Source organism: Tasmannia lanceolata, unplaced genomic scaffold, assembly GCF_043159265.1.
Source record: "Tasmannia lanceolata isolate RefF3 unplaced genomic scaffold, GAP_Taslan_0.1 ptg000037l, whole genome shotgun sequence".
NCBI lineage: Eukaryota > Viridiplantae > Streptophyta > Magnoliopsida > Canellales > Winteraceae > Tasmannia > Tasmannia lanceolata.
Genome location: NW_027518714.1, coordinates 29,593,145 through 29,604,236, shown reverse-complemented (window position 1 = coordinate 29,604,236; position 11,092 = coordinate 29,593,145).

Genomic DNA, 11,092 nt, shown 5'->3' with positions numbered 1-11,092 from the left:
GGCTCGAGGGGGATATGAGACCATTCACAAATGGACTCTGAAAATGAGACACCGTTCAGAAACGGGCTCAAAGATGATATGAGACCATCCACAAATGGACTTAGAAAATGAGACACCGTTCACAAACGAGCCGAAGGAGGATATGAGGCCATTCACAATTGGACTCGAAAAATGAGACACCGTTCACAAACGGGCTCCAAGAGGATATGAGGCCATTCACAAATGGACTCGGAAAATGAGACACCGTTCACAATCGGGCTCAAAGAGGATATGAGACCATTCCCAAATGGACTCGAAAAATGAGACACCGTTCACAAACGGGCTCAAAGAGGATATGAGACCATTCACAAATGGACTCGAAAAATGAGACACCGTTCAGAAACGGGCTCGAGGATATGAGACCATTCACAAATGGACTCAGAAAATGAGGCATTGTTCAAAAACGGGCTCAAAGAGGGTGAGAAAACTTCGGTTGAGATGAATTGATGAATTCAACAGTGAAGAATTTGGAGTTTTTTCATGAACTTGAATTTGATGCGAAGTTGAATTTGATGAACTTTAGTTTCTTGAAACTAATGAAAGATGAAATTGGAGACGATAAAGATCGTGCCCAATGAAGACAATGACACTAGGACTTTGAGGAATGATGAGACCATAAACATTAAGAATGATGAAGTATGACTAACGAGAATGGTTTAGGAACGCCTTCAGGAACCTTCGACAAGATTATTTTTTTTGCAAAGAGACTGTTGGTCTTTTCTGCTGGGGATTTTGATAACTGAAACCTTAATCTAAATACCTGGAATTGGTAATCTAGAAAAACGGTTCTCTTGAAAACTGAAATTGGAAAGTGGAATTTTTCTCTTTACGGGTAGTTAGACAAACATTTCTTTACCAGGATAGTATTCAACTAATGGAAGGAAATTCTGAATTTTAATAGTTCATCTTTCTGATAAATTGGCCCAACCATTATCGCATACAAGACTCTCCCAAGCTTTAGGTGCCGCTATGGGACATGGTCTTCTTATGGAAACTGCAGTTTCTGATAGTTCTACTTCTGAATTCTTCTGAGCTGATCTTCTTTCAAATGAAGCTGTTTGACTAGATTTTCGAGGTCTTTCAGGTACAATCGCAGGGAACTGACGACTCCGGGCCTCCTTCACCGAGATAGGTGCATCCTTTAGACACAAAGATGGCGATTGACTTTTCTTAAAGAGGAAATTGGGGTAAAAGGCACTATTCAAAGAACTGAAGAACTCTGAAAATGTGACTCTTATAATAACAAAGATTAACTAACTATACTGACAAACATAGTGATGCTTCTGATTCCGTTAACATTTTATTTGGTAAGTCTATCATTTCAAAGAGTAGTTTTTCAATTGATAAACATTAGACTTCTTCCTTAAAACGGTAAAGCCTCAAGAATTTGATTATCATTCCTAGGATTGCTTGGTTTCAATGCCCCCAATTTCTAGGACGTCACTTGAACTCGCTTGAACTTCCTTTCGATTTTCAGTCTTGAAGCTGGCTGTAGCCTTCGTATAATGATTCTCTTACTGTGACCAAGTCACCTCTTCAGAGTTTTTAACTTGGTGAACCGTGTTGGCCTTAACTTTTGCCTGAGTGGCCCTTTTGGATTTTCAACTCAGCAGGCTATCCCCTTAACTTTTGCCTAAGCCACCCTTTCGGGTTTTCAACTTAGCACGGAGTGATCTTAAATTTTGCCTAGACCGCCCGTTTAAGTTTCCAGTCTAGCAGATATTCAAACTCCGTTATTTTTTTTGTTTCTTCTTTAGCTTTGTTGTGGGATCTAAATCCTTGATTCTAAACACTGGAAGGAGTTTATAGGTATGGTAGGGCTTTTCAAAGAAAAGGCTTAAGGCTTTGCAAAAATTTTGACCGAACCTGTAAACAGGTTGCATATGTATCCCAGTGTAGGAATCAGATCGGGCGTAGTTCATGGCGAATGCCCCTAGTTTGAGGCTAGATTGATTTTTCCTTTTTCCTTTTTGTTTTACTATATTTTTTTCTCTTTTTCGATTGATTTCTTTTTCACTCGTTTTTTTCGACTAATTTCTTTTTATCTGATTGATAGACTTTTTTTTTTTTCATTTTAGAACGATTGAATTTTTTCTTTTAAAATGACCGAACTCGGCTTGATCGAGCTGCCTACGTACCCTAGTGTATGGATCAGGTCTTGCGTAGTTTAGGGCGAACGCCCTTAGTTTAATGGGTTTTCAAACAAATTTTATTCAAGCTCAATGGGTTTGCAAACGGGTCTTCTTTTTTATACTAGGTCATGAATTTGGGATTTGTTCGGCCAAAGGAGGCCTTCTGATGTTCAGGTTTGGAGTTGATCTAGGTTGATAAATTCTCTTTGTTATTTTTTTTCTTGCACTTTTTTTTCACAGAGTTTGACGGTATTTTCAGGTAAGAGATAATGGGTCTTCTTCTTTCAAGATTCTGATATTTGCTTTTTGACTTTGATGGAGCGAACTCTTTCTTTGTCATCTTTCATCCATAAATTGGTAACTCTTGGTATTTGACGATCGCTTTTTAATACTTGCTCTGAACTTTTCTATCTTGAATTTGTTGGCTTCCTATTATAAATTTAGGAACCAAGGTCATTGACTGGAGATATGAAAGTTGTTTCCAATCCATGCCCCTTATATAGCATATGTCTCTCACTTCCTTCATTCTCTTTAGCTTTCTATCTATGTCTTGCACCTGGTATCGGTTATAGCGCTTCAAGACAAATCCTCTTATCCTCGAAATAATTTTATTAATTCTTTGCACTCTTCTGGAGGGTAATGCATTTCCATTTGGCATTTACTGGATTAAAGTTTTAGTGCGAATGTTTATTATTTCGATTTCTTCCTTCAAAGGTTGGGATCGGCACTCCTCCTCTTGTTCAAACAATTGATGTGACTCAAGTGGAGTTTCATCGATCTCTTCTCACTTGAGGAGGGAGTCTTATTATTGTTGTTATCAAGATCGGAAGCATACTTGAGAAATAAACACAAACGAGCTATTGGAACTGAAATCTCATTTAAAGAAAGGCTAGTACATCACATGACCTATCCTGTACATGCTCAGGATTCACAACTCTAAAAAATAAGAAGAACAGTAGAAAATAACTGGCCTGGACTAGGCATTGACCTTGAATTGTCGACCTGACTTATTAACTGGAATGAACATAATGACTGACTCAACATAAAATAGTAAATGACTAAAACTTTAACTGCTACGATTGTCTGACCTAGAGGCTCGGAGATGGCTTTCTCATAATTAGTACTTCCAACTTCTGATTCTTTTCATTGTAGTCAGACTTGTGCATCTTTGAACCCTGAGTTGTCTAAGCATTGAGATTTTCTAGTGGCAGTACTGCATGAGTCGGCACAGGATTAGTGATCGTACTGGGTCTTTGCTTGAAGGCAAATCTCCTTATTGTCAAGCAACCTTTGGATCCTGAATTTTAAGGAAACGCAATTCTCAGTGAGATGGCCAAAATTTCAATGATATTTGCAGTGTTGGTCTGCTCTCCAATTCGCCCGTAAAGGATTAGGAGGAGCCCTAATGCCGGGTAGGGTAATATGACCTGAGGCTAGACACTGCCTGAGTATCTCAGATCGTGGAAGATGGAGATGAGTAAATTCTATCTGATCATGTGGCTGAGGTGCAGCCCATGATTGATTGTATTTGAGTACGATAGGGTTTTGTAGCTCCATGATATTTTTTAAAGTAAAATTGCCTCGGTTCTAAGCCCCATGTGTCGTAGGCTCTTTGATTTCTTGACCCGTCGAGGTAAGGCTTGCAGCGTTCACAACGCATTGATGATTCTGATTCTGATAATATTTCATTAGTTCTTCTAGTGGCAAGGGATCGAGGAATCCATCTGGCAACACTACATCCAATTTTCCTTTGTCATCTGAATCACTGCCACTGCTGCTGCTACAACTGGGTTCAATTATCGGATCTGGTTTGGAGAGGTTGATGAATTCTCTTCTTGGTTTTTTGAATGATTCTCCTTGGTCATGTTCATGAGTTAGAGGCCTGAGAGGTTCTTTTGACCTTTGACCGGCAGAGTTTCATATAACAAAACTTTGTGCTCTATCACCCTGGTGGTCCGAGTCCTGAGATTGGGAATAATTCGTCTGTGTTTGCTACTTCATTTGATGAACTTCTTGTGTTAGCGCGGCCATTTCTCTAGAGAGATTCATAATCATTTCTCCCATTCTCATGTCGTAAGATTTTGTGATGGCTCCAATGTATCAGGAAGCTAGGACCTTTGTCTTTAGAAGTAACAGCGGTTGAACCAAATTTCTCATCCAGTTTAGCCTTGATGTATTGATTCTCTTCTTTAAGCTCTCGCAATTGCTTGAGAACCAATGCAAGAGTATCAGCAATGGAAATGGGTGAAGGGTTATCTGAGTTCTCTGTCATTGGTGGCGGACGGGAAAGAAGGTGAAGATGCTGGGGTTATCACAGAGGGTGGTAGAGAAACAGATCTTCTCTTCAGCCGTGAAGAAATTCGAACCCAAGAAGTGGGTTTATCTATGGTGTCAACTTCCTGAAATAGAAACAATGAACATGAGGCGTAAGCTTGTCATTCAAGGAGTGCTTTCTATTCAATAACTGAAAGATGATTACGGGCTAAGCAAGCAATTGGGATGATAGAATGAAACCCTAATGATCGAGACATAACAATGATGGCACAACCGTGCAGGGGAATGGCCCTAGTTTAAGGATCATGAGAATAAACTCTGAAGAGTTTAGCAAAGTAATCTTGAAAAAGGTCACCCCTTGAGTAAGAAGAGACCAAGCATACAAGTATGATCAGATTATTTCAAAAGAAAGATCAGAATTACATAATCATAGGATTGAGACACCCTTCCCGCCAATTAATAGAAGGAATGAAGACATGATTGAATCTCATGAGAGAAAAATGATAGACGCATGATGAAAAGGTTAGGCAAAATTGCTTAAGATTGGACTCAACGGGTAGATCAAGAAGAGACTAATCCTATGAGATCTTGGGAAAGATGGGATTTATATCCTAATCTCCAAGGAAAAGTTTTTAATCTTCCTACATCTTATTGGTGTTACCTGAAGGCAGCAATCATAATCCTAATCTAGCAGAGTGAAGAAAGGATCTCGACTCTTGACTTTGTTTGTGTACCTAAAACCGATCGTAGCCATTGGAAGATGGACTATGGCCTACTCTAGACACAAATGGGTAGGATATCCTAATCTAGGCTCACACAAGTGATGCACGCGTTCGTACTATATGTAAGTGTGGGGTAATCTAGGGGTAAGGCCTAGAGTTCCCTTAGCGCGAATCCGTGCTCGATATACTCTACCGGTGTCCAGAGTAGGAGTACGTGAACCAACGGATCCATTTACGCACCATAAAGGTACTAGGCTAAAAGTGGAATGCTCCTCTGGCAAGAGTTTGGATGCAAGTGATGTACGTGTGTGCAATAAGTTCTCACGATTCTATGATGCCTTCATGTTTTGTTAGATTAAGTTTACAGTATAATGTGATGAGAAAATAAATAAAAACAGACAAACTAATATATCAAGCATATAAGATATAAGATAGAGTTTTCATGAGCCAATTAAAATAAATTCAAACGAGTTATCCTTTGAAAATTTAATGAAGTTAGGTGGTCTCCAGCAGAGTCGCCAGTCTATGAGACCTGATCCCGCGAGAGGGGCGGCGCAACCCGCCTCCCTCTCTTGGTCTCTTGTACCCACGCGATTGTCGTGTGCTTTTTATTATTGATTTAATTCATCTTTTTCATGAACTTGGGATCACTAAAGTAATCTGAATTTCATGCAAAAGAGAATGACAAAGTTGCCACCTAGATGAGTGATCTAGGACCCATAAGTGAGCAGAAATCTAGATTCGTTACCTGATTACGAGAATGAAAGATATGGGGAGTTACCACCACATGCACCATTCTTGCCCGATAATCCGGTTTCAATTCTAATAGTTAACTCTCTTGAATTTCTTTTAAATGGCTCATTCAACTATATATTAATGTGCGAACTATATGACATGCATCCTAAAATATAATTTCAATGTAATCTCTAATGTGTATCTTAATTTTCTTAATTTGTTTGGATTCAATCTAAGTGAATGTTCTCCTAAAATTCTAATTTCTGGAAAATCATATATTTTAATTAATTCAATTAAAGAAACTAACCTACAAGACCCCACCATTTGTGGTGGGCCGACTCCTGCTCGGTATGCCATCCAAGCATTCAAAGCTGCCTACATTTCCAAGCCTCACTGGAATCAGAGTCGATCGTAGTTTGGTGCTTGAACTAAGCTACATGCCTAAGACATCTGTGACACAAATATAGATTTGATTGACTGTTTCAACAGTTTTCAAGAGATTATTTAATTCATGTTTAGTAGATTTTATCATCGTAGGACTCCATCTAAGATGTTATATGGTCCTATCTAAGTGCAAGACATCCCTTAGACTAATGCAAGTGAACCTACATCCTAGGTAACTAGACTTGTCTTATAGGGAAAAGGGGTAACTAGTGTAACTAGATTTATGACTCAATTGCTAATAATAGCAATCGGTCGTGATAAAGCTGAACTTTCTAACTCTAGGACACCCTAGAACGTAGAACGTGACGTAAGTGTTCCTAATTGGTTATGAAGGTTCCTACGAGGTGATACCGTTATCCAACGATTCCAAAAGCATGGATCAAATGAACTTAATTTGTTTAATTGCTGATTTTTAATTCTTTATGGGTTCCTAATGTCTAAAATTTAAAGAAAACCCAAGGCTCTAAGGGCTGACATATTCTTATGCTTAGGTTGCCTTCATGGAAGGGAATCGTGCTTTCCACTCTTATACAATTTAGCACATAAATTATAACACCTGGTTGGCTGGCATGTTCTCAGGATTTCCGTGGACAGAAGACCTCGGAGCCAATAAAATGCTATAGTTTAGATGCTTAGACTGTACAAAATGGATGCAATTAATAAACGCTTATGAACGTAACCTTTGCACTTAGAATAGCCTAACACTCTAAATTATAAAGGAAACTACTAACATCTATGGTTTCTGTTTAAATAATTTAAGGATTACATTCTTACTTAAAAGTTTAGATTTTCTGAAAGTTTTCATGGTTTTTGGAATTAAAATCGGTTTTTAAAGGATTTTATCAATTTGATGCCAGATTCGTGATTTACAAAGTAACACATAGCAAACCTATTCCAATTAAGTTCAAATGCTTACCGAAATTTTCTCATAACCAGAGAAGGTTACTGTAAAAACTTTATGAATTTATTATGTGATTTTCTATCTGAATCCGATTTAACAAAATTTAGTTCAGATTATAAGAATTAGAAAATAACCCATAGCAAATGGATTTCAAAATTATCCAAAATTCTACAGTAATATGAGGATAATGAATAAAGAATACTATAAAAATGTCATGGATTTTCATCACGATTTGCTATCAATTAATGATCTCACAAAATCAAGCTATTTTGAATGAAAAACCAAAAACACATGATTAATGCATCCTAAAATTATGAAAAAATCATAGGTGATCTAATATAAATCATACTATTTTCTATCAAAATTGTAGAACTTGAAAATTGATATTCCTCCAAAAACTCAATTTTTAAGGAAAAACTTAATTGTTTTCTTGAAATCCAAACCCGTTTTAATATAAAAAATTTAAAAATAATATTAAATCTTTATAAAAACTCTTCAATTAATATTCCTCCAAAAAGTCAATTTTTAAGGAAAAACTTAATTGTTTTCTTGAAATCCAAACCCGTTTTAATATAAAAAAATTTAAAAATAATATTAAATATTTATAAAAACTCTTGAAACTTTTTCTCTACAATACGAGTAACATATTTTAATGGTTTGTAAAGAAAAATTACTAAACATTATCAAGTTTAATATAAAAAAGAATTACGGCACGCAAAACAAGGCCTTGATTTGTAAACAATAAAGAAAACACATTTTTTAAATTTTATTTGATGAAAAATTCTATTTATGTTTAAACTTAAGATCTGAAAAGTTTTATTAGTTTTCAAATCAGTTTGATATTTATTAAAAATAAGCCAATATTGATAATTCAAAATACGACCACAATAATTCAAAAAATTCTAAAATTTCTTGAGTGATCTATAATTATTAAAAAACCACTAAAACCAAATACCAGCCAGTTTTGACTTAATTTATTACGTTTTTTATTTTCTTCATCGAGAAATAACCCTTTTTCAGGGTTAACATTCAAAAAATAAAATTAAAAATCAAATAACCCAACCATGGCTGGAAATTATGTTTTCCAGTAGTTTTTTAATCTAATTTAATCTCAAAAAATACTTATTTAAAAAAAAACTCAAAGATTTATATGACTTGCTTTGGAAACCTAATTTTAATCCGTATTGAAGAAAAATCAAAGGAAAATTCATTTTTAATGGAGAAAAATTAATTTTCTCGCAAAAATCTGAATTTTGGAAAATTATGATTCATATTATAACATACTAAAATTTCAATACCAAACTCATTCGTTTAGACCATATACGAAAATAAAAACCCTAAACATGCTTTTCTAAATCTACTATTACAAAGATGAAGAAAACCTACCGTTAATCGCGCTCCTTGTCTCTAGGGTGCGTAGATCCGAGGTATACGCTTTGACGCACCCTTATAATCGCTAGAAAATTCCGTTGATTGATCCAAAGATCTCCAATATCACAAATATAGAAGAAGAATGGAAGTGGTTTAATGGATTTTTGGAGAACACAATATGAGAAGAAGATGAACAAGAGCTCTCCAAAAGGGAATGAATATTTTAGAGTAGGAAGACCAAGTTGGACGGTTTTCCAGCCCTTTTCTAAGGTTGAATTGATTTGGTTTATAGAAAAAGCTAGGGTTTGCAAAGAATATGTAGTTTCCTTTGTGGGGAGTCTCACATTAGCTAGTTTCTTATTTCTCTTCCTTATCTTTCCCTCCTTTTAGTTTTCAAATCAACTTGAATTCTAACTGTGATTACTTGCAAACCAAGGCATACTATTTTGCAATAGGTAGATCTTTCAAGACTCTTCTAGAAGCTCTCACACAATGGAAACAACATATATATGAAAGATTCCTGTCCAAAAATGATTGTCCAACGTTGAAGCTCATTTTTTACCTATTTAGGGGCAGAATCAAGAAAAGTCGTAAACTAAAAAGTTGAAGATCTCTTCGAGCCGTTCGAAAGAAGTATAAGATTAAAGTATTTGGAGCAGTAGGTAAAAGGTTATGGCCATTTTACTAATGTGACATACTAACCCATTCTAATTATAACTCTTGTTTCTTTTCATTCTTTCCTTTTTTTCCAAAACTCATCAAATATGACATCACCATCCACCTCATCCATGTTGGGCGCCCAACTAAGTGGCCCACCCATGTGGGGTGCCCACTTATGTGGCCGACCCACATGGGTGGGTCCTCTTGGGCCCCTTCCTATGTGGGCTTTGCCCAATGGGCCTTCTCACATGGGTTTTGGGTTTTTTTCATAAAAAATTAATAAAAAAATTTTAAATTCAATATTTTTATGGATGGACCTAACCCATGTGACCTTTTTGGTACACCCCTAACATATGATTGAGTCATCTCTCTTGGGAAAGATAAATTTTTTGACCAAAACGCTCTCATTTGACCAATACGCACCCGAAAAGGGACCAAAGTGAATTCAAATCAAGTTGCCCTTAAAGGAGGAGTTAAAAATAGAAAATCTTCGTGGTCAAACTTCAAAAATAGAAACTTTTTAAGATAGCTCCTTTTGATGGGTGATATTAAACATGATTCCTTGGGATTCCCTGAAAATGCCCAAAATGCCCTCGTTTCACAAAATTTCCAATTCAAGTCAAACCCCTAAGAGTTTCTAAATTTAGCAGGTTTTCAAAAACTCATGAAATCGTCTAAGACTCCTTAGACACACTCTAAAGGCCAAGTGAAAAACATTGAAAATGACCAAATTACCCCCGAGGTGTAAAATAGGTGAAAATAGGGAAAACCCTGAGAAATTTCAAAAATGGCAGGTTTTTTCACTTGATTGGAAACTTAAATTCTCATCTTCTGGAGACCATTGGAACACCCTAGAAACCTTTAGGATTGCGAATCAACTTCAAAACACCTAAAATGAGATGAAATCTACCCTAAAATGCATGGATGCCTAATCTAATGCGGAATACGGACTCGAGAGTTGACAAACTAACTAAATCTTTCATTTTTTAAAGCATAGTAAAATGGGGGTGTGTACATATATATATATATATATATATATATATATATATATATATATATATTGTGTGTGGGGGGGTGAGGGGATTTGCTAGGAACCATTCCAAAATGCATTTCGCAGATGCTTTGTCGTATGTCAAACCAGCCTCCTCGTGAATGATGACAAATTTTATTGGATAGTGAGCCTTTGTAGCTGCTCTGACATGCGACAGAGCATCTACGAATGGCCTTTTGCAATGGACGCTAGCAAATTCCCATATATATACTCAATATATATATATATATGGGAATTGCTAACGTCCATCACAGATGGCATTTCACAGCTTGTTTGTCGCACATCAGACCAGCCACCTGGTGAATGGAGGCAGCTTTTGTCACCATTCACGAGGTGCCTAGTCTGACATGCGACAGACCAAGCACGAAATGCCTTTTACGATGGACTGCTTGGATATTATGCTTTTCCTATATATATATATATATATATATATATATGAGAATAGAGTTCCTGAGGGTGCCCTCATATAAGCTTATATGAGGTGGCTCTCACAAAACATAAGGGGCCCACATTGTTAGGATGATCCGAAGCATTCATTTGAAAGGCCCCATCTTAGATAGGTTGTGTACAAAAAATCAGCTCCATTAGATCATCTTAACCCCTCCAAAAGTGGGGGGGAAATGGGCAGATTTGTGGACAAAACGTGTTTATCCAGTTTTGCCCCCACTTTTGGAGGGGTTAGGATGATCCAATGGAGCTGATTTTTTGTACACACCCTATCTATGATGGGACCTTTCAAATGAATGCTTCGGATCATCCTAAC